This window comes from Rhinolophus sinicus, chromosome 10, assembly GCF_057876585.1.
Source record: "Rhinolophus sinicus isolate RSI-liver-muscle chromosome 10, RSI-T2T, whole genome shotgun sequence".
In the NCBI taxonomy this organism is placed as follows: domain Eukaryota; kingdom Metazoa; phylum Chordata; class Mammalia; order Chiroptera; family Rhinolophidae; genus Rhinolophus; species Rhinolophus sinicus.
The window spans coordinates 210,674-236,271 of record NC_142510.1 but is presented as its reverse complement, the minus strand read 5'-3'; the positions used below and the strand labels follow the sequence as shown (position 1 = coordinate 236,271).

The following is a 25,598-nucleotide window of genomic DNA, read 5'->3' as shown; positions in this document are numbered from 1 at the left end:
ACGTGGCCACTGCCTGGGAACAAACTCGAGAATGGACACTAGTGAATGAGTGCAGTGTGGGACAGGAATTCATTTGCTGAACACCTGCTGGGCTCGGCCGTGAAGGATACAAGGTGCCTCACCAATTTTTGAGAAAGAAATAAGCAAGTATAGAAATAAAAAAGGAGATTTCAGGAATGGAAATCACTACGCAGCTATCCCAGTGGAACAGGGAGTGACTGGGAGTGATGTCAGCTGGGGTGTGCAGGGAGGGCTTCCCTGAGGAGGTGGTGTTTGCACTGAGAGCAGAATAAGGGATGAGGAACCGCATTCCCGCCAGAGGGAACAGCATGTGCAGAGGATAGGAACAGAGAGAAGCCATCGTGACTGGAGGTTTTCAGGCAGAAAGGAGACGTAAACCAAATAGTCAGATTGTGTAGTATTTAGCACAGAGCTCAGGACTCTCTAAACGTGACTGAAGCCATCATAACTATTACAACAAGGGGGTGACAACTATTTTAATCAAAATTCTAATAAACCTGCTATGTTTTCATGGTGAAATTATTTCTGGAACTGTGTTTTCAAACCTGTTTAACTCTTGGATCAATTTTCTGTACAGTATAGTTAAACTGCTTCCAGTATTTTTCTATTTTTATTTTACTGAAATTATTTTTGTATGAATCAATTTCACAGCAAAGATTTAGCTCTTATTATAGTTCCAAACTCGGGGACAAGAATGACACAGGAACTTAGTCATGGCCAGGCCAGTCCTTTATCCACAAGCAGGGGACTTATCTTCATGCAGAACCCAGCACCCACAGAAAGCGTTCTTCATTCCCTGCTATGCCCTGACCCATTTCTCCTTGAAATTCTTTATGCTGTTTTCCTGATCTGTTTGGTTTCTTCTTGGGTTTCACGTAAGTCAAGAGTCTTTGTGTTTTAAAGGAAATAAAGCCAACTCGAAATAGCTTCCTGAAAGTTGCAGTGCATTAGTTTATAAATGGCTTCAGGTGCGGCTGGATCCAGGCGCTGACACAGTGTTCTGCACCGTCAGTATCGCCCTGTTTCTCTGCGACAGGCTCTGTTGATCGTCATCTTGACCAGTCACTCCATGGCCTGAGTGGGGTGGCCCACAGCAGCCCCGGCGCCATCTGTCCTGCCATCTTGCAGCTGCAGAGAGCAGAAAACCCGTCCTATTTCCGTCCTTCCTGGCAAACATCCCGCACTGATTCTAGTTTGGGTCAGATGCTCACCCTTGAACCAATTATTTAGCCAAAGGGAGGGGAGGCTCTGATTGGCTAGTCCACCCCTCCTTGTATCAATTTAAAACTGAGAAGTTATTTCCCGATAAGAAAGTCAAGCTAGTAATAGTGGAATAAAAGGGAACCAGCGCTGGAGTGACCACCGTGGTTCCTGAGCCCGTGACACCTTTTCTGTTTGCAGCCCCATGTTATGTCTTCAGCTCTGGCTCACCTGTGGCCTCTGGGTGGCCATCTTCCTGGAGCTCCAGCTTCCTCTCCCCTGGCCCAGCGTGGCCTTTGCCCTCTAACCCTAGCGGGGGACCTCGTCACTGGACTCCCCGAGCCCCAGGCACAGGACCTGGACGGCAGAAACCTACAGATGGAGCTGATTGCCCGAGTCCTGGTTGGAGGACAGCTTCTCTGGCTGCACCCCTGCACTTCAGGCTGTGGAGCCCATGCTTAATTCAAAGGCTAGAATCCATTAAAAGCCAAAGCAAGAAGCAGAAAAAGAAATCCCCTCATTAAATCTGTGTTCAGTGGGGTGTGCACATAATTCATCCCAACAGCATCAAATATGAATGCCCCAGAGTCGGGGAAGTGGAGCGGGGCCCAGACAGGGCGATGCTGGTAGAGCAGCCTTCCTTGCAAAGACTGTTTGCGAGCCTGGCACCGCGGTGCTCCCCACAGGTACCCAGGATGAGGGCGTCCCCACCAACCTCTCTGTGGGTGCAGGGGCGACCCCTCTGAGCTGGTGGCCTGGCACCGGGCCGCCGGAGCCTGATGGGTATGGGATGAAGGTGCCCTGGGCAGCCGAGTGCAGGGCAGGTCCCTCCTGCCGTCCCAGCGCTGCTCGGCTGAAGGAAGCGTCACTTCCAATCTGCAGCTTCAGCCCCACCGGCTCCAGAGGCAGCACGGAGCATCATGGGAAGGGTGCCTGGTGGTGCAGAGCTGAGAGTCTAATGAGCCCAGGGAAGCCTCCCATCCACCTCAGCCAAACTGCACTTGCGTCTGCTCCAAACAACACACACCAGCCTGGTTCTTCTGGTCTCTTTCCAGGGCGAGCGACTGCCTGTCACCACGGTGACCCCAGTGATGCCTGGTGAACCCTCCCCCATCCTCCTGACTCCCCCCCCCCCCCCCCCCCCGTCGTTACACCTAGTCCTCCGACATTTATCGCGTCCTGAGCACTGTGTTGAATTCTGCACATGCGTATTTTCATTTATCCCTGAAGCACGCGAATTCTGCCATCGTCAGGGTGTGGGCACCAGCCCCCTGGAATGTGCTGTGCCCAGCTCTTGCAACGGCAGCCTCATATCTCCGTCCAAGCCTCTCGCTAAATCCCGTCTCTTCAGAGAAGACTTCCCTGGTGGCGCCGGCCCTCGTGGGCACAGCCCTGTCCCCTCCCGTGGTGCAGCCGTCAACCTCGCTGCCCAGCTGACCATGTTTAGTGCCTCACGCCGTCTCCCACAGGAGGAGTCCGCAGCTGGGGGGAAGCAGGGCATCCCCGTCTGCCCTTTGCTGCATCTTCACTGCCCAGAGCACTTTGAACAAAGTCAGTCCGAGAACCTGCTTGTGGAATTATCATCCCCATTTTATTTATGGAAACTGAAGGCCAGGCAGTGTATGTAATGACTTACTTTTCTCAAGGTTACAGGGGCCCAGGTTAAGAAATGAGAAATCTGTTCCTTTTGGAGCCCCAACCACAGTGCTGTCAAACACCCCACCCCCCCATACTGATCTGACCCTACCTCGCATCAAGGTCAAGTTCAGCAAAAGCTATTGGACAGTAGTTTATTAGAGGTCAGCTACCTCAGACCAAATTTACCTCCCCGTTTTCTCGTTCCCTCCCAGACCACGTCCCCATGTCATTCATGATTGTGTATTTGTTCAAAGTACTTTAGAGCACCTGGCCAGGTAACCCTCCTGCGTGAATGTATCAGTCACAGCAGACCTCCTGACTGGGGAAGATACGGGATGGCCAGTCTACAGGTGGCCAACACAGACAAAAGATTTACTTGTCTTAGGAAGTAGGGGCACTGTGTTTGAGTTCCTGTCACCCCCACTCCCCACCCACTACCCCCGTCCTCCGAGCTGTCGGGAAATGAAACTGAGTTTGGCTTACGCACCCTCATTCCAGAGAATCTGCTCCCACCACTGGACGGCAGGAGACCCGGTCTTCACACTGTTGTGAGGACTCGGGGGCAGGATGATAAAAGCAAACACGCTGATGAGCACCTCAGGTGGGGCGTAATTCGTCGGCTGCATCGAGGTAAAGGGCGCACTGGTTGGCCACGTTGTTCTGTAAGAAGGTCGTCCGTATTTCAGAGAGCTGAGCTGCCAGGAAACCCCAGGGGCGTAGCGATCCAGCAGGTGTGTCTTCTAGGATTTAAAGAGGAGACACTCAGAGATCACACAGCTTGTTGCCAGTGGGTTTGAAGGACTTATGGGGTCATAACGTGCAAGAGGAACCCCGAAGTCACACGGTTCCCAGCCTCCCTGCTTCTCCCTAGGAAGCCCACGGGGTGGGGTGGCTGCCGGGGATGGTGAACCAGGGAGTTTGCACAGCCTGCTCGTTCCCTGCACTCACGCCTCACGAGGGAGAAAGTGATTGCATTAGTGGTGCCCTCGCTGTGGAGTGTCACCACTGGGCTGAGTCTACATTGGCACCTCAGAGGCCGCTGGACTCGGCCATGAGTGGCTGACATTGGCCGGGACACCGTATTTCCAAGGTAGTGCTGAGGACCAAGCCCCTGTGGGCAGACTGGACTGTGCTCATAAAAGCCATAATTTGGCAAAGAATGCCCTTGGGTCTGGCCCTGCCCACCCTCTGCCTCCCAGCACTCCCCTCCTGCACCCCACAATCCGTCCACATCACAATGATCCCCAGGTCTTGAAGAAGTCAGGCTGGCTCTTATTTCCTTGACTGTGTGTGCCACTCGTGCACGGGACCCACACACCCTCCTTTCCCTGGAGCACTTCTGCCTCGTTTGGGCCCCTCCAAAACTGGCGTCCCTCCAGAGTCTTCCCTGACTGTCCTCGGCCACCCGGGTGGCCCTGCCATGCCCCTCAAGCCCCACCCGCCAGCCCCGTGTCTGACCAGCTGCCCAGTCCTCCCTCCCCCTAGGAGCCGCCTCCCCCTAGAAGGATTGCTGGATTTACCAAATAAACACTCAGAGCCCCCGGTGCACTTTGCAGTTCACATAAGCGACACATATTTTTAGTACAAAATGGCTAATTACTAAAAAGATGGCTGTTTCCCGGAACTTGGAATTTTGCTGGGCATTCTGTACTTTACCTGGCAACCCAACCTGAAACGCCGTCCACCTTCACTGCAGCTAGGTGTCTCGCGGCCGGAGGTGACACTTACGTGCCTTCAGACCAGTCTGAACGTCTTCGTGACAACTCTCAAAGCCCGGTTCTGCCTGAACCGGCCATCGCACCACTGCGGACGACAAAATCAGAGACCTAGAATCACCACAGACTGACGTCCCTGCCGCCCAGCAGACAGAACTGCGGCTCGTCTCCAGACTCCAGCCACTCGTGAGTCCGGAGTGGATGCCCCAGGCCCGCTGGTTCAGGCTTCGAGCAGGACAACCCTCTCTTAGTGCCAATCTCAGCTAAGCGGCTCCACGGCTCAACTGCCCTGAAGACACGTCCCAGACATCGATTCGGCACTAGAGGCGAGGCTGAGACACACTTCTGGGACGGGCACCTTGGGGACCCAGGACCCCCACCACGGCCCTTGGACTGGTCCACGGTTCTGCAGTTTTTATCTTTGCGGCCGTTTCCTCTCGAGAGCGCCGCTGCCTCCTCCCGCCACCTGGCCTTGCTGGGGACATCTTGACAGGTTTAATTAAATCGCAGCCGCAGGACGAGGATTTCCATCGCAGAGCCATCCCTCACTGAAAGACAGATTGTTCTTCCCATTTCTCACCTTATCCCCAACATGCTAAAGCTTCGCCGAACAATAGTTGTGGAAATCTCTGCCAGTGGATCCCACTACAGGTACAGGCCGGGGAGAGGCACGAATTGGACCTGTGCCGTGAGGCAGTGGGCTAAGGGCGTGGCATTCGTACCCTTGAAACGTCACAGGGGCACACTGAGGCAGAGACAGTGCGCGGGCGTTTACAGGAGGAAACAGGTTCAGAGGGAGAGTCGGCGTTCTCATTCACATCTGTCGTGTAGGAACGTGGATTCTTTGAGTAGGACCCCTGGGGGCGGGGTCCCAGCTGCACTGTGTGAGCTTCGGCGAGACACTTACCCTCCGTGGGCGTTGGTATCACCCCCTGTGGGCACGAATGGAGCGACACTGCCTGACACTCAGGGTTGGGTGAAGTTTCAAGGAGTGAACAAGTATTTAAACGTGTCTGGCACGTAGCCGGGTCAGTAGTGTGGGCACCAGATTGATTCCGGCTCCAGCCTTTTTAGGATTGAAGGGAATGCCAGAAGTTTCCATGTGCTCACCCTGGCCCTACAGCTGGGAGCCAGGAACAGGCTGGAGGTGGGGGGTACCTGGAATGCACTGTTAGGCATGGCAGGCATTGGGAGGGGATGCCGCCAGGAGGGAGTCCCCATGGTGCCCGAGTCGCAGGGAAGGGCATGCAGAGTCCACATGTCTCCCCATCACGTTCCAGAACCGTCTGCTGATCTGAGTCATTCTTTCCGAAACATCCAGTGTGGTCTCAACGTGTCAGGCCCCCTGCTCCATACTGTTGCCCAAGACAGGCCGTCCCTGCTTGATGGCACTCGTGGTCCAGCGTGAGAGGGCGCAGATGCTGGCACCGGGAGGAGCAGTCGGCGGAGAAGCCAGCGAGAGGAGGCCTGGGTGGGAGGCGGGAGGGGCCTGCAGAGGAGAGTATGAAACGAACAAGGGAAACAGCACGTGCAAAGGGCCGGGGGTGAGCGGAAGCGCAGCAAGCTGAGGAGGTGAGGCTCCTGGGACCAGAACAGGAGGAGCTGGATGCTGGCTCCACAAGAGCAAGCACCCACTGTACTCAGAGAGGAAACTGAGGCGCAGAGGCTACACGGCTGTCAGGGCCAGGTCCCAAGTAAACGGCAGGCTGGACATCAGACCCAGAGGTAACACTCTTGTTCACCGCCCCCTGGACCTGCTCTGGTGTCCCCAGGGTCAGGAGCCCTGCCAGCCTCCCCAACGGGCATAGGCTAGGGAAGGCCCCAGCTGCCTGCACCTGATTCCTCCCGCCCTGGGCAGGTATTTGTGTGGGAGACTGAGGCGCCGTGGGGAGCCTGTGCTTGACAGACCCTTTGGAAGCCTTTTACCTCCCTCTTGGAAAGTGCAATATTGAAAATCAATGGAGAGAAAGTGTCTGAGAGGAAAAGTAAATCAGATATCCCGATACGGAGAAGTTAATCATCCAAAATTAACCTTATAACGTCTAGTATCAACCTGATCTATGAAGGAAATCGATGGGAGCAAATGAAGCCCCGAAGCCTCTGGCCCCGGCCTGGCTGCCACTGTGACGGCACAGCGGTGACGGCACCGCCAGCACGGTGTGTCGAGCCACTGGCTTTCGATGGGCGGTTTCCACAGACGTTTCTCCCCTGCTGTTACTTAACGGCCGTCCTTGGAAATAAAACGCACTCAGCTGAAATTCACCGAGGAGACACGCTGTTCCCGCTGAGTGAGGGAATCCAGCCTGGTGTGTTTCCCAGGAAAGCAAGATGCCATCGAGACACAGCTGGAGTGACTTCGGGGCCAGGAGGGTGCATGAGAGACCAAGCGGCCGAGCGGAGGGGTCTCTAGGCACATTCAAAAAGTGGAGGGGGGGACGCTGGGCGGTGGCCTCGTGGCTTGGCAGGATGAGGGCAGATGCAGCAGTGGCTGGGAGGGGCCTGGAGGCCACACCCCCCACCGCTCCTGCTACTTGTTAGTCTGTGACATGGGAATGATCTTTCTAGATAAAGGTGCCGTGGTGGGGTCGTTCCTTGTCTGTCCTCCTCGCTCGGCGTAAGACGCATGAGAGCCGAGGCCTTGTCTGTCACATTCACCCCCAACCTGCTGGGGTCCAGAACAACAGCTACACGGAGCAGCCATTGTGTGTGAGCAGGGGAATGAGCGAACAAACGGCTCAGCAGAGCTCAGTAGCTGATTTCTAGTAAAAGCTCCCACGTAATAAATGGAGGGAGGGAGCATCAATACTAATATTAATGACAACACTGGTAGGTGTTCACTGTCCCCACTCAGCTCGTGGCCTGGCCTGCATTTTCTACTGGGTCTTCATCATGACTCTTGCGGTCGTTACCATCATCCTTTGTAGATCAGAACGTGAGGCTCTGAGGGCTCAGTGCTGGTGGGGCCGCGAGATCCGCATCCATGTGAAGAGCCTGGGTTCTGCACCTGTGTGCTGTACACATGCTGCTGCTGCTGCTGGTGACAAACGTGGTGGTGGTGGTGACGGAGATGGTGGTGGTGGTGGTGGTGACGGAGATGGTGGTTTTGATGCTGCTGATGGTGGTGGTGACCATGATGGTGTAGACAAAAGAGGAAAGAGCAGGCACGAACCCGCCCCTAATGCTGGTCCTATCAAAGTGCTTGGGAAACGTGATGCACAGCGTCCAAACTTGAGTTTGATTTCTGGCCACAGTTGCTGTCTGTCAGGGAACAGATGCAGACAAGTCATGGCTGTAAACACTCGAGGGCATCAGGCTGTTCCAGTCAGTCACCCCGCCTGTTGTAGGATCCCAGACAGCGGGGTCAGGGGTCAGGGCTAGGAAGCAGCTCCCTGAGGACAGAATGTGGCGCGACCTGGGCAGAGTGTCAGAGCCCCAGCCAAGCCAGCTGCAGGTTCTGGCCTGGCCACAGACTCGGGGTCTAAGTAGAGAAACCAAGGCAGCCATCCATGCGTAGGACTCAGTTCAGTGGGCAGAAGATTCTGGAAAAGCCACAGCTGAATAGAACCGTGAATGTCCATGGTTCCCCCATCCTCACCCCGATAAGAATGTATTAATCCAACAAGCATTGATCACATACCTCCTGTGTGTTAATGCTGGGGACGCAGCAAGGATGAAACGGCCTGGCTCGTGCCCTCAGGCACCACGGACCTCACATTCTAGTGGACAGTGGACTGCCAAGTCAACGAACAAGAATCAGGGAAATGCTGGACGTGGTGCAGGTCACGGCCTCACCAGACGAGGCCACGTGCAGTGTGAGCCGGGGCGCGTCAGGCGGGGTCATAGGTAAACGTGCGCGAGCAGCTGCAGCCTGGCCTCCAGGCTCCGGGCCCAGGAACCGAGACCACTCGCAGGTATTTCTGGCTGGTGGCCTGCGCTGTGGTCATGCTCCCTGAGGGGAGGTAGGGAAATGGGGCGCAGCAGCCCCTGCCGACCCCCGCCCTGTGCAGCACACGGGACACGTTCGCTGGCCTCCCAGGAGGTGGGCAGATCATCACCCAGATGATGCCACAGCGAGTGTGTCATTTTGTCACAGGAAATAGAACTGCCCCAGCGAGTCCAGGGGATTTTCGTCCTCGGGCTATTGGTCTGTGTCCTCAGAGAAAAGGAGGCCGTAAAGCCTCACATTCCAGGGGAAAGTCCCGTCAGAGGTATGAATCCAAAGGAATTGTCTGCCTGTCTCTGCCACACACACGAGCAGAGAAGTCTGAAAGGTTCTGGAAACTCTGTCAAGGCCCCATATTTGCAAAGCTCTTTCTCCTCGAGGGTGTAATACCCTGTGATTCACAGTAAAATCCTCATGGAGATTGTGTCGAAACCACGGCAACACCAGAAACTCCCACGTTGTGAGCTGTCGAGGTGCTGACCACACAGACCTGGGGTCAAAGCCCAGGTCCAGCCCCTCTGACCCAGGGCGAGTTTCTGGAACTTTCAGGCCCTTCCTGTGTCATCTCCCGCAATCGTTCATTAAACCCTGAGTGATGCCAGCCCACTCTGCTGACTGGTTAAAGGCCGAAGGCTCCAGGCTGTGTGTGGGGTGTGAGTGGGGCGTGGGGAGGAGGGGGGTGTTGAGCATGCCTACCGCGCTGATTCTGACGCAGACGCTGGCCTGCTGCGGCCTTCGTTGGCTTCTCTCCCTCACGTGTGACCAGAGCGGCGGGAACCCCAGGATGGCCGTGGGGCAGGTGGCTAAATGCACCCTCGCCGGGTCAGGCTCTCTGGTCTCGGGCAAGTGTTGTCACTTCCCTGGGCTTCGTTTCTTACCCTGTAAAACCAGGGTGCTGATCACAACAGTTCCTATCGCAAAGCGTTGTTTTGGGGAGAAAATAAATGAGTTACTACACCCGTCAGCTGGGAGCTAACTCGGTCAGTGCGCGAGCTGGGGCTCTGCGTCCCCTGTCCTGTTTAATTTCATGATAAAAACAGTAAGTGGACTTGTCCCATTGTATAGAGGGGGACGCTGAGGCCCAGGGGTGAGGTTCTGGGCTGCTTGGTAGTGGGAGCGACTTTGTTTAGAGTCACAGAGCAGGAGGTGTGGGAGTGGGGATTCCGGACCTGAGTGTCTGCCTCCAAAACCGCAGTCCCTCCCCACTCGCTCCTAAAAGGAGGAGGGTGCGTCTTCTATGATGTCTCGTGGTGATCACTGCTTTCCTTTCTAGCGTTCACTTCCTTTGAACAAAATCAATTTCCCAGACTATCGTTTGTAAAAAAATGTGCTTTGTTCCTTTTTTTGTCCGTCTTCAGTTTGCTGGCATCTCACAAGGTCCTCGTGAGACAAGTAGTACAGTGACATTTATTAGAGTAGCTGTAATAGCTGTACACGCCTCAAAGTCCTGTCGGTCCCTTCCCCTCCGCCCTGTGTGTCCTGGGCACCGTCTCTTCAGTGTCTCACCCTGTCGTCCCATCTCTCGCATGCCCTCATCCCCCCTCCCTGCAGGTCTGCGGGGGGGCCCTGACAGTGTCCCCACCTTCAGGTCCCCTCCGCATCCATCAGTCACACCAGGTGCACTTTGCAGGTGCGGCGAGGGCTCGTCCTTCCCCTTCTTACCCCCGCCTCTGACTGTCAGATTCCTTCAGCGTCGGGCCTGCCCGGGATCTGCTCTCGCCCCTTTTCCCAAGAACATCTCCTCCTCCCCCTACACGGGGATGAAGCACGAGCTACCGAGTGGGTCCTGGGACCGCTCCCCCTCGTGCACTGCCTTGAGCAGTCCCATCTCGTCTCTCAGCCTCGTTCCTTTCTGGAAGCTCTGAATGCTCCGCTGAGGGTTGGCCTCCTCCAGGACTTCTCTCCTCGTCACCCGCTGGGCAGTGGGTGCTCTGCTCATCGTCCCTCCCGTGCCGGCCGGAAATGCTCGTAAGCAGCTGTCTCCTGCCCAATGGTTTTTAAACCTGCCAACACTCGTTACCTTTGTCCTCTGTGCACAGGTGACCTTCGATACGCACACGCCTGTCTCCACGCCAGCACCTTCCACGACACATCCCAGCCCTTCCTAAGGCACTGCTCCACAGCCACCTCCTCCTTGAAGCCCTTCTGGCTCTTCCCCTAATCAGAGCACATCTTATGCTCACAGTGAGTCACCTTGGCCCTCCAGACAGAGAGTTTACTGAACCGTGAAGCAGTTTCCTGCTGAAGAGTCTTTCTCCTTACGAGAGACTGGGGGCCAGTCGGGGGTGCACTGGGCCCTCTCTCCTTCCTGACGCTCAGCCCAGGGCCTGGCAGGCGGGCGGGCAGTTGGGAGGGAGGGAGGGAAGGGTTCAAGGAGGCGACGGAACCCAGACTTAATGCTAAATTACGGCACAGTGTGTGCAAGGGGTTGGCAGGGTCTGGAAGCAACTGACTTGTGGGGAGGGGAGGCCAGCCCACGTCAGGGCCTCCGCTGAATTTCGTCTTCTGAGTGCCGGTTCTACATCAAGGAGTTACTCCAACAGACGGGCCAGCTGCGCTGTGGACACCGTTTTCTCTCATGAGCCAGCCCCCACCTGTGGGTCACACCCCCGAGAGTCCCAATCCTGGCCCAGCCACACTGACCCCACCTGCCCTTTGAGCCAGCAGGACAGGCCCTTGGAAGGAAGACGTCCTGCGTCCATCCCCCATCCTCCAGCTGCGGAGGCCACGGCTTCCTCCCACCACCCAGCACCAAGCCGTGGACTGACCGTCGCTTGGTTCCCGCCGAGCAGAGGCCGGGCGGCCGCTGATCGATATTTCCCACAACTGGCCTCTTCCTGGTGATAAATGTGCTCGTTGAGAGGAGCCAGATTAACCTTTCAGCAGGGGTGGCAGGCGGCAACCAGCAAAAAGATGGCTCAATTCTTTGGGGACACAGGATGGGCCTATTTCCTCGGCTCCCGCCACCATATGTCAGCTGCGAAGAACCGTGAATGGGAAGAAGGCTCGTTCCCAAGGCAGCTCGGACATTTCCGCCACCCAAGCAAACCAGGCCGTGCGGCTTCTCCGCCCCCCACTCCTGCGAGCAGCAGGTTATAGGCGCACACGCAGGGCCGCTTCGTGACGCGTGGGGCCGGGCAGGGGCGGGGCCTGTGCCAAGGGAAGACGCCAGCGTCTCCGAGGACACTTCCAGCCCCGTAAACCCTCCCGACAACTGTGTGGGACAGGGTGTGTCCCCGCAGTGATGGGACCGCCTGCATCACAGATCTCAGCCCTGCAGCCAGCAGCAGGGCCACCTGAGGAGGGACAGACGGTGCTCTGTGACCGAGGGGCCGAGCCAGGAGCCCAAGGGGACGGGGGCCTGGAGAGAGCGCCCAGGATCACGAGGGTGCCCATGATGTCACACTGGTGGTCCTGGCGCAGTGACAGACGGGCCCAGTTCCCGAAACATCCCCAGGTCAGCCGGGTGGGTGGACAGAGGTGGCAGCTCCTTGCCTCCTCTGGTTATGGGCTTGTGAGCCTCGCGGGGGAGGAGCGGGTGGGAAGGGAGAGCAAGCAGTAGGTGCTGACACCGTCAGTGAAGACGGAGGCTCCTGTGGCCACCTGGAGCTGGGGAACAACTGGAAGGCAGAAGGTGTCCCCAGGAACAGTCTGCAGTTCTGGCTCGGAGCTCCGCCCACCTAGCCCATGCCACACAAAAGTATCCAGGACACAGATTCCAGCTTTCCAGCTGTGGCTTGCGAAGCAACCAGACGGGGCTGGGAAGAGAAGAGGGGAAATTCATCTGTCGTCTGGGAACGAGAACAAGACAGAAAGAAAACAGCCGTAATGCAAACCTACTATGGGGATGGGGAGAAAGGACGACACAGGAAGCAGCAGCTGAAGATGAGGACCCCTTTCTGGAGGAAAACGCCCCCAGGAGCAGGAAGAAACACTGCACAAGCGCTTCCTGGGGAAGCACCTCATGAGAACAGAATTGTCTTTGAATATTCAAAGACAAAAGGGTTTTCTCAAAAAACAAGATATCGGGGGAGGTTACAGAGCGAGGGCGAGAAACCGACCCAGTGATAATCCTGCGCAATGAGTGACGTACAAGCATCAGAGGATAAAGCAGACGGAGCTGAAAAGAGTTTCCTAACACAGAAGGAGGCTTGACACTATTCTTACTGGAACACAGAAACAAGGCCATGAGATAAAAGTGTTTGGACAGGTGGTGGGCAGCTGGGGAGGGCAGAGGACTCCCACGTTAAGATCACTGATGACCCTGCAGCAGAGAACGCACAAAATACAAAAGGAACAAATGCAAATGAATTAGTGGACAGACCTCCTGAGATCAGAAGGCAAAACCGAACCTTCTGAATGAAGGTGCCTGTGCTCCTCCAGGAAGAGGTACGGAGCGCACACCTTGCTGAAGCGCCTGGGGCGGCCGGAAGCCCACAGGTCACACACGAGAGGGAATGTCAGGGGGGCTCAGACGTCCCCCCCACAGCTGTAAACATCGGGAGGAAAGGGGAGCCACGTCCACAGAGGTCCGAGGAGGAGGAGCTATAATTCTAGAACGTGCCTTCATGCCACTCAGTATGTATATGTAGGCAACAGGCAAACCTGCTTTAGGTCTGAAACAAATCAGAAATGAAAGAATGATATAAAATAATAAAACAAAGAATATGGGACGTCGATAAGTGACCGCGTGAGCACGGAGTCCGTTTAATTACAGTCTCCAGACTCAGTAGTCTGGGTTCGAGGTGTCCAGAGCAAGGCGTGAACTAACCCACGGTGACCAAGTGAAAGTAAAGGCAGTCACAGACCAGCAGGGCTGGGACATCGCGTAGGACGTACATGTGCTAACGGTTTTCATCTTTCACATCAGGAGTCACAATTCTGCCCAAAATTAAAACATGAAGTTAAAAAAAATACTGGTTCCTACTTCTGTCAATTTTTTTTTTCCTTGACGTTAGAGGGTTCTTACGAGGAACAGTAGTTATGGTGAAGGATTATAGTTTAGCAAATCCTTCAGTTTTATTTAAATTGTTTCTTCTGTTAAACTCAAGAAAATTTAATAACTTATTTAAATAGCACATTATATTCTGATTAAATAGCACCTATTGTACCTCTACTTAGTACAGCATCTCTGTCTGTCTGTCTGTCGGGACTGACACGCAGTTCATGTTGACAACGGTTATTTTTAGGTATAAGGATTCGGTGATTTATTTCACTTCCTCCTTCCTACTTTGGCACTGTGTGAACTTCTTATAATGAACAGGGATAGTTTTAAAAATGGAGTCATTATTTTAAAAGCTAAGAGCCCATCCCTGCAGTGTCACATAAAGATACTTCGCCTGGGAAAACCGAGCCATACCAGGGGGGCGGAACCCCCACCTGATGCCAGCGCCCCACCCTGACATGGCTCCCCTGGCTTGCAGGTACGATTAGGAGGAAGGAAAGTGGCCAAAAACAAACTGAAAACCCTCTGAGAGCAAGCGGCAGCGAGGCGCGGTGCTGCAGAGCGCTGACCGTGGCCTCCCTGCCCTTCTGGCCCTGCTCATTATTTCATTTCACTACCTGACAGGCTGAAAAGCTGCCTGCAAACTGGTTAATTAAGACTAACAGTGCTTGGTGAGCAGGGAGACGCTGCGGTTCACGAACTAATGCTGAGACCCTGGGAGCACGAGGTGGCCCTCGCCGAGGTGGCAGGGACCCAGCATTTCTGAGCTTGGCGGCGAGAGACAAATCCGCCCGCTGGAGAAAGGGACATTCATTGTACTGGGTCCCCTGGCCCACCTGCTGTGAGCGGCTCTAGCTGCAAGGCTGAGGTCACGTAAGAGAAATATGGTCACGTATTTCCAATGAACACTAACCAAGTCCAAATCGTGACCAGCGTGTTTCCTGGTCCCTTCAGCCCACCTGGATGCACGCTCGTGTGCGAACATGGGGTGTCAACAGCAAGAGGGGTTGGAGGTCAGTGACCAGCGGCCCTACCTCCTCAAGCCCCGACGGATGACCCTACGTTGCTTCCTCAGAGGGATCCCACAGGCGCAGCCCAGGTGCCCGCGCAGCGACCTGCCCAGGAGCGCACCCGGACGGCCCTCCTCCCTCTGGTCTCACCTCCTCGCCCTCACTGTGCTTCCAAATAAACCACCTGTGTCTGCGTCCTGGTCTCAGTCGTGTTGGAGGAACAGAAACCAAACCGCCACCACGCCAGCTTCCTCCCTCACTATTTGCTTAGAGCCCAGGCTCCTTTCTCAGAGTTAAACTCATTCCCGGAATTAAACAAGTGTTATCAGAGTCTTGGGAAGTCTTCCAGAGACATTTTATGCATTTAAAGCAGATGGCCGTGTGAGATGCACACACAAGCCAGCGTTCTCCTTTGTGCCAATTGCGTGGAGCCCTGCCTGCCTCCGTCCACACGTCTCGTCCACCCCAGCTCTCACTTCCTATGGGTTCACACTCTGCCTCCAGGGAAGAGGTGCTGCAGGCGGGCGGCCAGGCAGGCGGGGGGACACCAGGTGCTGTAACAGCTGGTGGGGGGGTGAGGGGGGTCAGAGAAGGGCCATGTGAGTCACGTCTGAGGGTCCAGGAGAAGCCAGCGAGTGCACGCGAAGGCCTGGGAGCAGCAGAGTTCCCAGAACAGCCTGCGTGGTTCAGCCTCCTCAGGCTCCGTTTCCTTTGCGACTCGTTTCCTTTCTGCACAGAGAACTCCCCTCAGCCATTCAGTGTGAGTCCATCCCTCATTCTCCTAAGTTTCCCTTCATCTGAATGTGTCTTGATTGTCCTTTATTCCTGATGGAGATTTTCTCGGGATGCAAAATTCTGGTTTCCTAATTTGTATTTTTTTTTAATTTTCTTACACATCAGGGAGATCACCTCACAGACTGTGTCCACTGCACTGTCCGCCTGAAGCTGAAGTAGAAAGGTGCTGGCTCAGGTAGTAAACGGCCATCAACTGTCATTGGATGGCCGTCAGCTGTAACCAGTGAGCCATTGGCCACTAATATAACTGCCGTGGCTACGCTAGTAGAAAATGGGGGCTAGCAAGGAGATGGTGGCTGAGCTGGCAAGTGGCGGCACAGTGAGGGTTGCGAACAGTGTGGCTCCTGCTTCCTGTGTCTCCAACCCAGCCGCCAGCGAGAATATAGTGGTACGACTCCCCGACCTAGTGGCTCCGTGGGTGTTCCTTTTTGGCCTCACCGTGTCCTGCGTTCTTATGTGGGGAGCGGGAGCAGAGACCCTGCATGACTCCCCGCAGGCCGCACTGCGTGACAAGAATAATATTGAATGTCAATTGTAACCAAACGTATGGGTTCCCAATTCTTACCTTTCAATGTTTCAACAGTACTGTACCTCTTCCTTCTGTCCCTCATGGGTTCTAGTTTTTTAAATCTGCTGCTGTTCTCGTTTTCCCGACAGGTAATGTGGAATTTCACTCTGGCCACTTTCAACGTGGTGGTGTCTTGTTCACTCAGCTTCATGAACCTTTAGATTTATGGATTCTGTCCATTTGCGGAATTTTCAGCCATTTGTGAAGTATTTTTCACCCCCGCCCTTTTCGCTGTCCTCTGAGAGGACCGTGACCCGGCAGTCAGAGCCTCTGTTAGTCGGCACGTTCCTGAGGGTCTGCCCACCCGCTCCTATCGCTCGCTCCCTGAGGCTCCGATTGCGTGCGCCCTGCTTGAAGGTCCCCCCACACCTACTGGGTCTTCATTCCACCCTGTGCATTGTGTTCACTGCTGACACGTCCCTGCGGCTCCTCTTGATCTTATGTTCCTTGCTGAGAATTCTGATTTCTTTTCGGAGGCCGTGGAGGGTCCTGAACAGACAGGGGACATGACCCAAATGACGCTGTCAACAGGCCCGTCTGGCTGCCAGATGGAGAAGACACCCGGGGGGACAGGTCGGGTTGCAGGGAGAGGGGGCGGGGGGGCACAGAGTTGTCAGGACCCGCCTGCCGGCGTCCAGATGAACAAATGCACACTCCATCGTTCGTTCACTCCCTGCGCCACCCACTGTCCGCATGGTGTCACCCCATTCTGCAGTGTCACGTAGGGTGGCTTGTCCCAGGTGACACACGGGAGGATTCCAGGTGCCGTGTCCTCACACACACACACCCCATTCGCCCGCAGCGCCTTCCTTTCTCTCCTGGCCCTGAGTTGGGGTGCGTCTCACGCAGGGCCACGCATGCTGCCGATGGCAAGCGTGTGCTGCAGTGGCCACTGGGCAGCAGCCGTGGATGCCGACTTCCACGGCGTCTGAGAGCGTCTGGGCATCACGGCCACTCGTGCGACCGACCGCAAGGCTGTGCTCCCTGAGGACACAGACGGCCTCCATGTCCTTGGCACCTGAATAGTGCCTGGCACAAAAATAAACCGCGGCTACGTGGGAGGCTCACATTCCGGGCAGCTGGGTGACGGGTACCTGGGGACTGTAACGCTCTGTTGTATCCTGTAAATCTAAAATTATTTCAAATAAAAATTAATGCTGGCAGGCAAAAAGTAAACAGCGTGGGTTCCCACAAACGCAGACCTGTTCTGCGTGTTCCTGCTAAGCCCGGCCCCCAAACTCGGGGCCTCCGTTGCAGCCTCTGCAATACACACCTGCCACAGCTGCGTGCAGATAATACCTAGTGCCCGGGCAGAACCCCTGACATCGCCCAACCTTCCCCCGTGGGTGTCTCGGCCCCCGCGAAGCAGTTGAAGGATTTTATTATAATGGCACTTTGCAAGTGAGCTCAGCCCGTCAGATAATTGTCTGACTTAATGTGACACCTGAGCCTGCAGCTGCGCGAGCCTGGTCCCCTGGAGTTCGGGCGGCTGCTGCGGGCTGCGGCTGGCACACATTTTATTTCAGCGTCTCAAATTAGCAGCCGTGTGGAAGTCTCCCTAATTAGTCACAGCCCTGCTCGAGGTGTCATTTTATTTTATTTTATTTTTATTTTTTTATGAGCCAGATAACATATTGCCACTTAAGTTTCTGGAAGACGGGGAGCTATAAATAAAATGATAATTTACTTGAAGTCTATCAGACAGATAGTCCAGGTTCAGAAGTGAGATTTAATTTGACTAATGAGATGAAACTCTACAGAGTGTGGCTGTGGGTATGACGAGCAGTCCGTCACACGGAGGGGTCAGCCCCCAGAGGCCAGTGACACAGCGCGGCCCAGAGGCAGTGAACAAAACTTGCTCTGCTCCACAGAGGGCGGCACAGGGACCAGTGGCCACCGCTCATCTCAGACCCTGAGCTGCCTCTGCTCGCCCACTGCCTGCCCGGAGAGGGGACCGTGGGCGTCGCCTCCCTTCCCACGAGCCTCGGCTTCCTCTTACATCCAAGGAGGAGGTGCTTTTACAAACACAGACAGATCTTAGAGATGTGGAAACAGCCAGCGCCCGAGAGCGGGTGGTGTGGTGTCATGCCCCCCCGAGGGGTCATGGGGTTTCACTGAGTGACTTGGGAGCCTGTAACGCAGCCTCTGCTCACCCCGCGTTGTCCCCCCACTATTTCTCAGCTCCCGTTTCAAAGCAGAAAACGTGATGCACCATGAAAAAGCCTCTGCCTGGCTCTGTGAGGCTCTCCTGCTCCCCTGGCCACCCACGCCGACACCAGCGTCCGAGTCCAGCTGGGGTGCAGCTCTGGGCCCGGCTGGGACATGGAGGCACAGAACCACAGAATGACAGCAGTCAGAGAGCCCATCCTGTTCCCATTCCATGGAGGAGAAGATGAGGGCCCAGAGGTGGGACGCAACTTGCCCCAGGACATAGAGCCAGTAGAGAGCAAAGCCACAACGCACGCCCATGTTTTTCTGGCCCTTAAAACCTTTTCCCCTCGTACCCCACTGCCAGGGTCTGGGAAGAGGAGAGGGTGAGATTAACTGGGAAGAAGGAAGAGGGAACAGAAACAAAAAAGCACCCCTTTCTGCAGGGACCCCTCAGCTCAGCTGGCCCACTGAGTGACCCCCCAGAAGCCGCAGCGGGGCCTGACACTGTCCCTTCCAGGACCGATGGCCCTCGGACGAGCTGTAGATCAGGGTGGTGACAGGGCACTGATGGAATACTGCATTGGGGTCAGCCCGGCCATTTGCTCACAGCTGCAGTTCAGTGACTCAGACGCATAGAGCGCTGGCGTGGAGACACTGGGAGCCCGGCTTCAGGCTGATGGGACATCAGGTCAGGGCTGAGGACGCATCACACACGTGCACTGACTTCAGGACAGCAGACAGGCCTGTAACGGCGAGTCCGTGGAGCTGCACTGGGGTATCCTTCTCCGGGTACCTGACAGAGCCTGAAGTTGGGGGTCACACAGTGAGTTCTGGCCAATTGGCTGTGAGCAGATGGATGAAAGCGTTTACCTGCAAGGGTGAGATCTTCCAGTTCGCTTCCCTGGCTTAGCAGTCGGGGAAAGGTGTGTGCAGCAGAGAGGAGCAGCAGGTGAAGACCACTACCCAGGAGAGGGGCGTCCATCTCCCATCGCTCACGTCACTGTGCATCCAGGGCTGCCGCTCACGGCAGTACCACCGAGTCGACCATCCGTGTCCCTAAGAGCCACCACCACTCACAGGCACCGACCACGACATTTCAGGCACTGTGCCAAGCGGCCCACGGCCTTATTTCATTTATACCCCACACTCACCCTATGAGAGAAGACGGAGACTTTCCCAGGGACAAATACCTAAGACACGACAAAGCTGTGAATTCTCGGCCCCAAGTGACCCTACTCCAAAGTCTGATATGTTTCTGTTGTTAAACATGGAAGGTAAAACACCCGCAGGGAGAAGAATTTTTATAACATATTGGAAAAGTTAGGTAGAAAAATATGTATATAAGATGACTCCACTATTTTTACACAGAGAGAGAGTGGAAGAGAGAAGCACAACACGTACAGCTGAAATCTTTAGTGGGTAGTTTTATGGAAGATTTTTTTTTTCATATGCTGCTAAAATCCCTTAGGTTTTCTACGAGTAAACATGGCTCCATAATCAGAAAACAATGCATTGTTAAATGTAAGATGGTCTCCAAAACAGAACGGGTTACTGGTATCGAGTGTCACGACCCACAGAGATCAGGAGTGCGGGAGCCCCTGCCGTGTGTCTGATGTTTCTGTTACGGCGTTCGGTGCCCCCACAGAGCCTGAGAAACAAGGGTAACTTTTCCTGATGCACTTTTCTTGGCTTTTTCAACACGCTCAGTGCGAACAGCCCCCATTGCACAGACGGGGGAACCGCCACTCAGAAGGTAAGGAAGGTGGCCAAGGATGGGGGGGAGGACACCTTGACCTCCCATGTCATGGAATTTGGAGCAAAATTAGTATGTTCCTGACAAAAAAGTCACTGTGCTTGCTTGGTACCCCAGCTGAATATTCAAGGAATGTTTGAAATAGCTGAATATTTGAAGGAAGCGTTTGATATTTGCATATCTTTAAATCTTGCTCTAAATGGCATCATTTCTTTTAAATAGAGCAAGCAACTATGAATAATTAGCAATTAATAATGATTATGCCTCATTAACTTAATAAAGGATTATATCTTTATAGAAAATGCAGAGCTAATTGGAAAAGAAAATTAACCCCTGCTTTTTCGGCTTCCATGGGGAAGACTCACCATTTGCAGGAGATGCCCAGAGTCTGGAAAACTCTGCTCACCTGGGGCAAGTGACCAAGGCCATACACCTGTGACCAACTGGGAGCTGGAGAGCTGGCTTCACGAACTCAAACCTACAAAGAGCCCTGGCACTAACCAAACCTCAATTTCCAGAAACAAAACAAAATGTGGATTTTGGTCTGCTTGGGAACCACGCTGACAGGTGGATGGATCTATGGGAATGACTTCAGCTGCAGAGAACCCCAAAATCCAATCAAGGCGCATCATTCATCTCACGTAAAGGGAAGCCTGGCCAGAGGGCCACACCAGAGGCCACGAAACCCACTTCGCAGCCTGACCTCCCAAGCAGGGCTTTCCGCAGAGCCTGCGGTGCTGCCTTGGTCCCAAGCATTGCATCTGCCCAACCTGCCTCCTGGTGGTGGCCAGGTCCGGGAGGTGGTGGACAAGGCAGGGATGTTGGTCAGAGTTTACAAAGGTTCAATTACGCAAAATGATTCAGTTCTAGAGAACTAATGTATGGCGTGGTGACTACAGTTAATAAGGCGGATCGTATATTTGAAATTTGCTGAGAGTTAAATCTTAAGTGTTTTCACCACAAAACAATTCTGTGAGGTGACAGACGTTAATTAGCTTAATTGTGGTAATCATTCCACAGTATATACATGTATCAAAACAGCACATAATACAACTTAAATATATATAATTTTATTTGTTTATTATTCCTTAATAAAGCTGGGGAAAATTTTTTTAATTCTTTAAGAAGTAACATGACAAAAAAAAAGTAACATGACATAAAAAAGACCTAAAATTATAAAACTCTTCAAAAAAAACACAGAAGTAAATCTTCATGCTTTATGACCTTTTAGACAATGTTTTCTTAGCTATGACAATAATCAGTGATAAAAAAAAAAAAAAGATAAATCGGCCGACATTACATTTAAAAGCTTTGTGCTGCAAAGGGTGCTATCAAGAAAGTGAGGGGGGGTTACAGTCAATACTGTGATACCTGCGTGGTGACAGGTGGTTACGTGGGGGGGGGGGGTGTCACACTGTAAGGTACGTAAGTGTCCAATCACACCTGAAACTTACAGGATATAGTATGTCAACTTAAATGAAAAATAAAAAGGTAAAAAGATAGATCACAGAATGGGAGAAAGTAGTTGAAGATAATAAATCTGATAAGGAACTTACATCCAGAGAATGTAAAGTATTCTTACAACTCACTAAAAAGACCTGTGATTCAATTAAAAATGGGCTAAAGTGTTGAATAACTCTTTCCTTCCCCAAAGAAGACACACAGATGTCCAACAAACTGATGAAAAGATGCAGAAAGTCACTAGTCACTGCAGGAATGCTATTCAAAAACGACACTTCAGACACGAAGGGGCCTCTAACAGAAAAGATGGACAAGAACTAGCGTTAGCAAGGATGCAGAGAGCGTGGAACCCACACACGTCGCTGGTGGGGCTGTAAAGTGGTGCAACTGCTGTGGAAACAGTCTGCAGGGCCCTCCAAACGTTAAACACAGAATTACCATTCGCCCAGCAACCCCACTCCTCGGCACAGGCCCCAAAAGACCTGGAAACACGAGTCCACACGGACACTTGTGCACGAACGGTCACAGCAGCAGCCGAAAGACAGAAACAGCCAAAACGTCCATCAACCAACTGAAGGATAAATAAAATTAGGTACAGTCATACAACGGAATGTTATTTGGCAATAAAAGGAAATGCAGCATTGACACACGCCATAGCATGGATGCCCCCACTGGGGCACGGATGCACCTTGCAAACCTTGAGGGGGGGGGTGTTGGGAGCACGGAGGCGGGTCAGTGAGAGGACGACGATGAGAGAAGCTGGGGGCTCGGCTCTCACCTCCAAGGGGCCCACATCAGCAAAGATGGAGACAGTGACACAGCTGAGACACAAAGGATGAACCAGACACACACAGGGGGTGGGGGCTGGCGGAAGGAGGGGCACAGGCCCAGCCGTGGACATGGGGGCTGCCACCTCGCTGAGACACGGCACTGTGTGGGCTGCATCTGTATTTCCAGGATTCTAAGAAGGGCGATTCTGAGACCCCGGGATTCTAAGCGTCCATGACTCAGCTCTGTTACTGAGATTCTCAGAATCGAGTTTCACAGGGTCCCAGAAACACACGTGTCTGAGCCTCTGCCTCCTAATTTCACTGTAGCCTGGCCCACCCTGGCTCACCCCTCTGCAAGTGTAGACGAGGCTCACCCACTGCTGTGCACTCTGCTCTGGGGAGACACAAAGGCGGATGCAGCCGGTGGCTGCAAACGAACCACCCCCAGGCTAAGCTGGTGCCCAGGCCGCCGTCAGCATGGGGTGAGCACACAGACTAATTTATGTGGCATAAAACACGTTTCTACATGGTGTCCTGACACCAAGACAGGCATTTCCTCCCCACAAAACAAGCCCAATTATCATGGTCTGCGCTTTGGCCTTTTCTGCTCCACAAAAGAGTTAGAATTTGCTCCACAAATTCTCTTAACCCTTTATAGCACGGAGGGGAGGAGTGAAAAGCAGAAAGGTGCGGGAGCGCGTCCTGGTGTTGGTGGCAGGTGAGGAGGCTGGTGCGGCCTGAGGCTGAGAGCTTGGCGCTGGGTCAGGAGTATCTGACCCAGGAAGCTGCTCACCCATTCGGTGCCTCTGTGGCCCCACCAGTAAAACAGTGGTGAGCCCAGCACTCCGAGGCTGGTCGCGCCGTTAGATGAGTTAATGCAGGTGACTTGCGTAGGATGGTGGCTGGCTGAGCGTGCTAGCTGCTGTCATCACGCAGAGGCCAGAGAATGCCGCATTGTGTACGCCACGCTAAAAACTGTGGGATTGTCCACTGACTGATGGACACGCGAAAGGTCTCAACAGGTACACTGGGCCTTGCTGCAGGCCACGGTGGGCTGAGGATGGAGGGTCCTTTGCTACAAAGAGCCTGGAATGTGGGGAAGGATGGCAGGTGAATGTGGACGTGCGTGACGGAACGTCTCAGCCCGTGCAGGCTGCTGTGACAAGCGCCACAGACCCGGGGACCTGTGTGTTTCTGAGCGTCCGAGATCAGGTGTCAGCACGGCCAGCTTCTGGTTGGAGGCTGCAGCTTCTCTCTGGGCGCGCACATGTAGGAAGGAGAACAGGGGGCCTCCGTAGGGTCCCCTGTATCACAGGGGTGCTCCTCAGCTCCCAAAGGCCCCAACTCCTAATGCATCTCATTGGGGGACAGGTTTCAACGCACCCATTTTGAGGGGACACAGGCGTTAGGCCCGTTCCAAGGAAAATCGCAGAGTCATTCATGCGTTATGCTTCTGTTCCAACACAGCACTGTTGTGTGAGAAACACGACTCCAACTGGCTTAAGCAAAACAGACGGGCTCGTGGGTCGGGACTTCCCGTGGTAGAGCTACCTCTGGACTAGATCAGACTAGATCCGCTCTGGACGAGCTGAGCCAGGATCAGGGGCTGAAACGACCTCCTTGGGACACGGTTCCCTCCATCCTAACTCTGCTTTTCTCCTGTTGGCTCTATTCAGCACCAAGAGCTCCCCAACCCAGGACAAAGAGGGCCACCAACACCTCCGGTCTTGCAGCCTATCAGGTGAGCCCTGCCAGGGGGCAGGAGCCGTCAGGCTTGAGTCTCATTGGCCTGCTTTGAGTGAAGTGCACATCCCTGAACCAATCACGGTGGCGAGGGCGGGATGCTTTGATCTCTGATTGGTCAGACCTGGTCTTGGGTCTGTTCGTGGGGCGGGGGAGTGGGGGAGGTTATGGCCTGATGGCGGGAAAGGGACAGTTCCCCAAGGAGAGCCAGAGGGGGGTGTGTGTGCACTCACATGTGTGTGCTTTACATTTTTATGGTCCTACCTCATGTTTTGTTGTGGGGGTTACAGTTGCGTTGTTTTGCCAGAGAAGGAGGAGAAGTTCTAGGCAGGCAAAAGTACCATATGTCCGCAGTACACACACATATGCGTTTACGTCGTTTGTTTGTGCTTCTCAAGAAAATGTGGGTTTGTGTGAACAGACTGGAGCAGGGGTGTCACATGTGCAGTGGCCTCGTCATCACAGCCCTTCCTGTGCTCACGGCAGGCGACACCCTCATTGCCAGCGCCCAGCCTGCTTGTCTACTGGTCCGGGGTGGCACCACCCGGCCGTCGAGTGACAACTATTTGCCACCCCTGGATTGGGGGCAGGGTGTCGAACTTTTTCCTCTCGTCTGTTTCAGCCAGGAGGCAGATGAAGGGAAGATGGGGGGGGGGGGGGCTGATGAGCACTCAAACGGAGACGTGAAAAAAAGGAAGCAGTGTGTCCAAAGCCAAGAGGCGGAGTCTGAACTGAGGTGTCCCGAATGCCCGCGGGGCGCGCGTCCTCCCCGCACCCGAGAGCAGGAGTCAGGCGGCGCGGCGTCCAGCCCCCGTCTTCACCGCTTACGACCCGTCACCTTCGCTGAGGAGCCCCAGCGCGGGGGCCTGGTTCCCTCCCGTGTGAAATGGAAACCACCCCCACTCAGGGTCACTGTGCAGACCGAAGGGGACGCAGCCGGCAGAGCCCCGGCCGACACACGGACAGCGCTCGGAACACGGATGTCATGTTTGGACGTCGTGGTGAATACACCTCCCTGTCACTGCTCAGCTCCTCGGAGCGCATCACTTTTGAAATTCAGTTGAGGAAGTGAGAAAATTAAGGTAACTGAGTGGTTTAGTGACAACGTTATGTAAAACTGTCTCTCTGTGGATCCTTCCCAGCTAAAGAGAGAATAAGTGTTTGAATTCCCAACAGTAACTTGGGAAACTTATCTTTGAGGAATGGGGAGGCTGCTTAACCAAATACAGGGAAACAGACTCATCAAACAAGGAGGTGCTGTGTTCACCGAGCTGGGACTCGCGTTACCTAAAGCAGTAGGGCGCAGCAGAAACACAGTCCCGATTGCCGGAGGGCTCCCCGCTGCCCACCATAACGGACACCCCAGAACCCGGCTCCAGACCGTGATTTTGTGTTCTTACTCTTCTCACCTTGAATATTTTTTCCACTAAACGTAATTGTTCGAGGTCACCATGCAGTTTTCTGACAATTTCGTGCTGCTTTATGACTCCATATCTCTAACAAACTAACTCTTTAGAATATAGTAGTAACGTGGAGGCAGAGGCTCTCGGGAAAAATCATAAAATTTTACCGGGCACATTTTGAGCATCATACCCATAAACGTCACCCAATGGACTAAATTTGTCACAGAGAGTGTGATTGTCTTCTCTAACTTCCTCTTAAATACTGTTCTCACCCATCATGGCAAACCTTTATGAAAAGTGGGGGGAAATTTCTTTTACTGACCACTATATTAAATAGTAGAGAGCTTTGTTTATTTTATTTATGTATTTTTTTCCAGGAACCATTCCAGGAAAGTAATGTCCCCTTCTCCTCCCTAAGGAAGATTTGTTTTCCTTCCAGCATAAATATAAGGCCTCTTTTCTCATTTGCGTGGAGAACGGAT

General features: G+C 54.0%; 1 long non-coding RNA gene across 1 annotated transcript in view; it reads left to right on the top strand.

The window, feature by feature from the left end:
* LOC148756822 (uncharacterized) overlaps positions 1–23,660 on the top strand; it is a 170,752-nt gene extending 147,092 nt beyond the window's left edge. Inside the window, exon 4 of the long non-coding RNA XR_016022482.1 lies at positions 23,647–23,660. This is a non-coding gene — a long non-coding RNA (uncharacterized LOC148756822). The remainder of the gene's footprint in view (positions 1–23,646) is intronic.
* Positions 23,661–25,598: the final 1,938 nt, after the last annotated feature.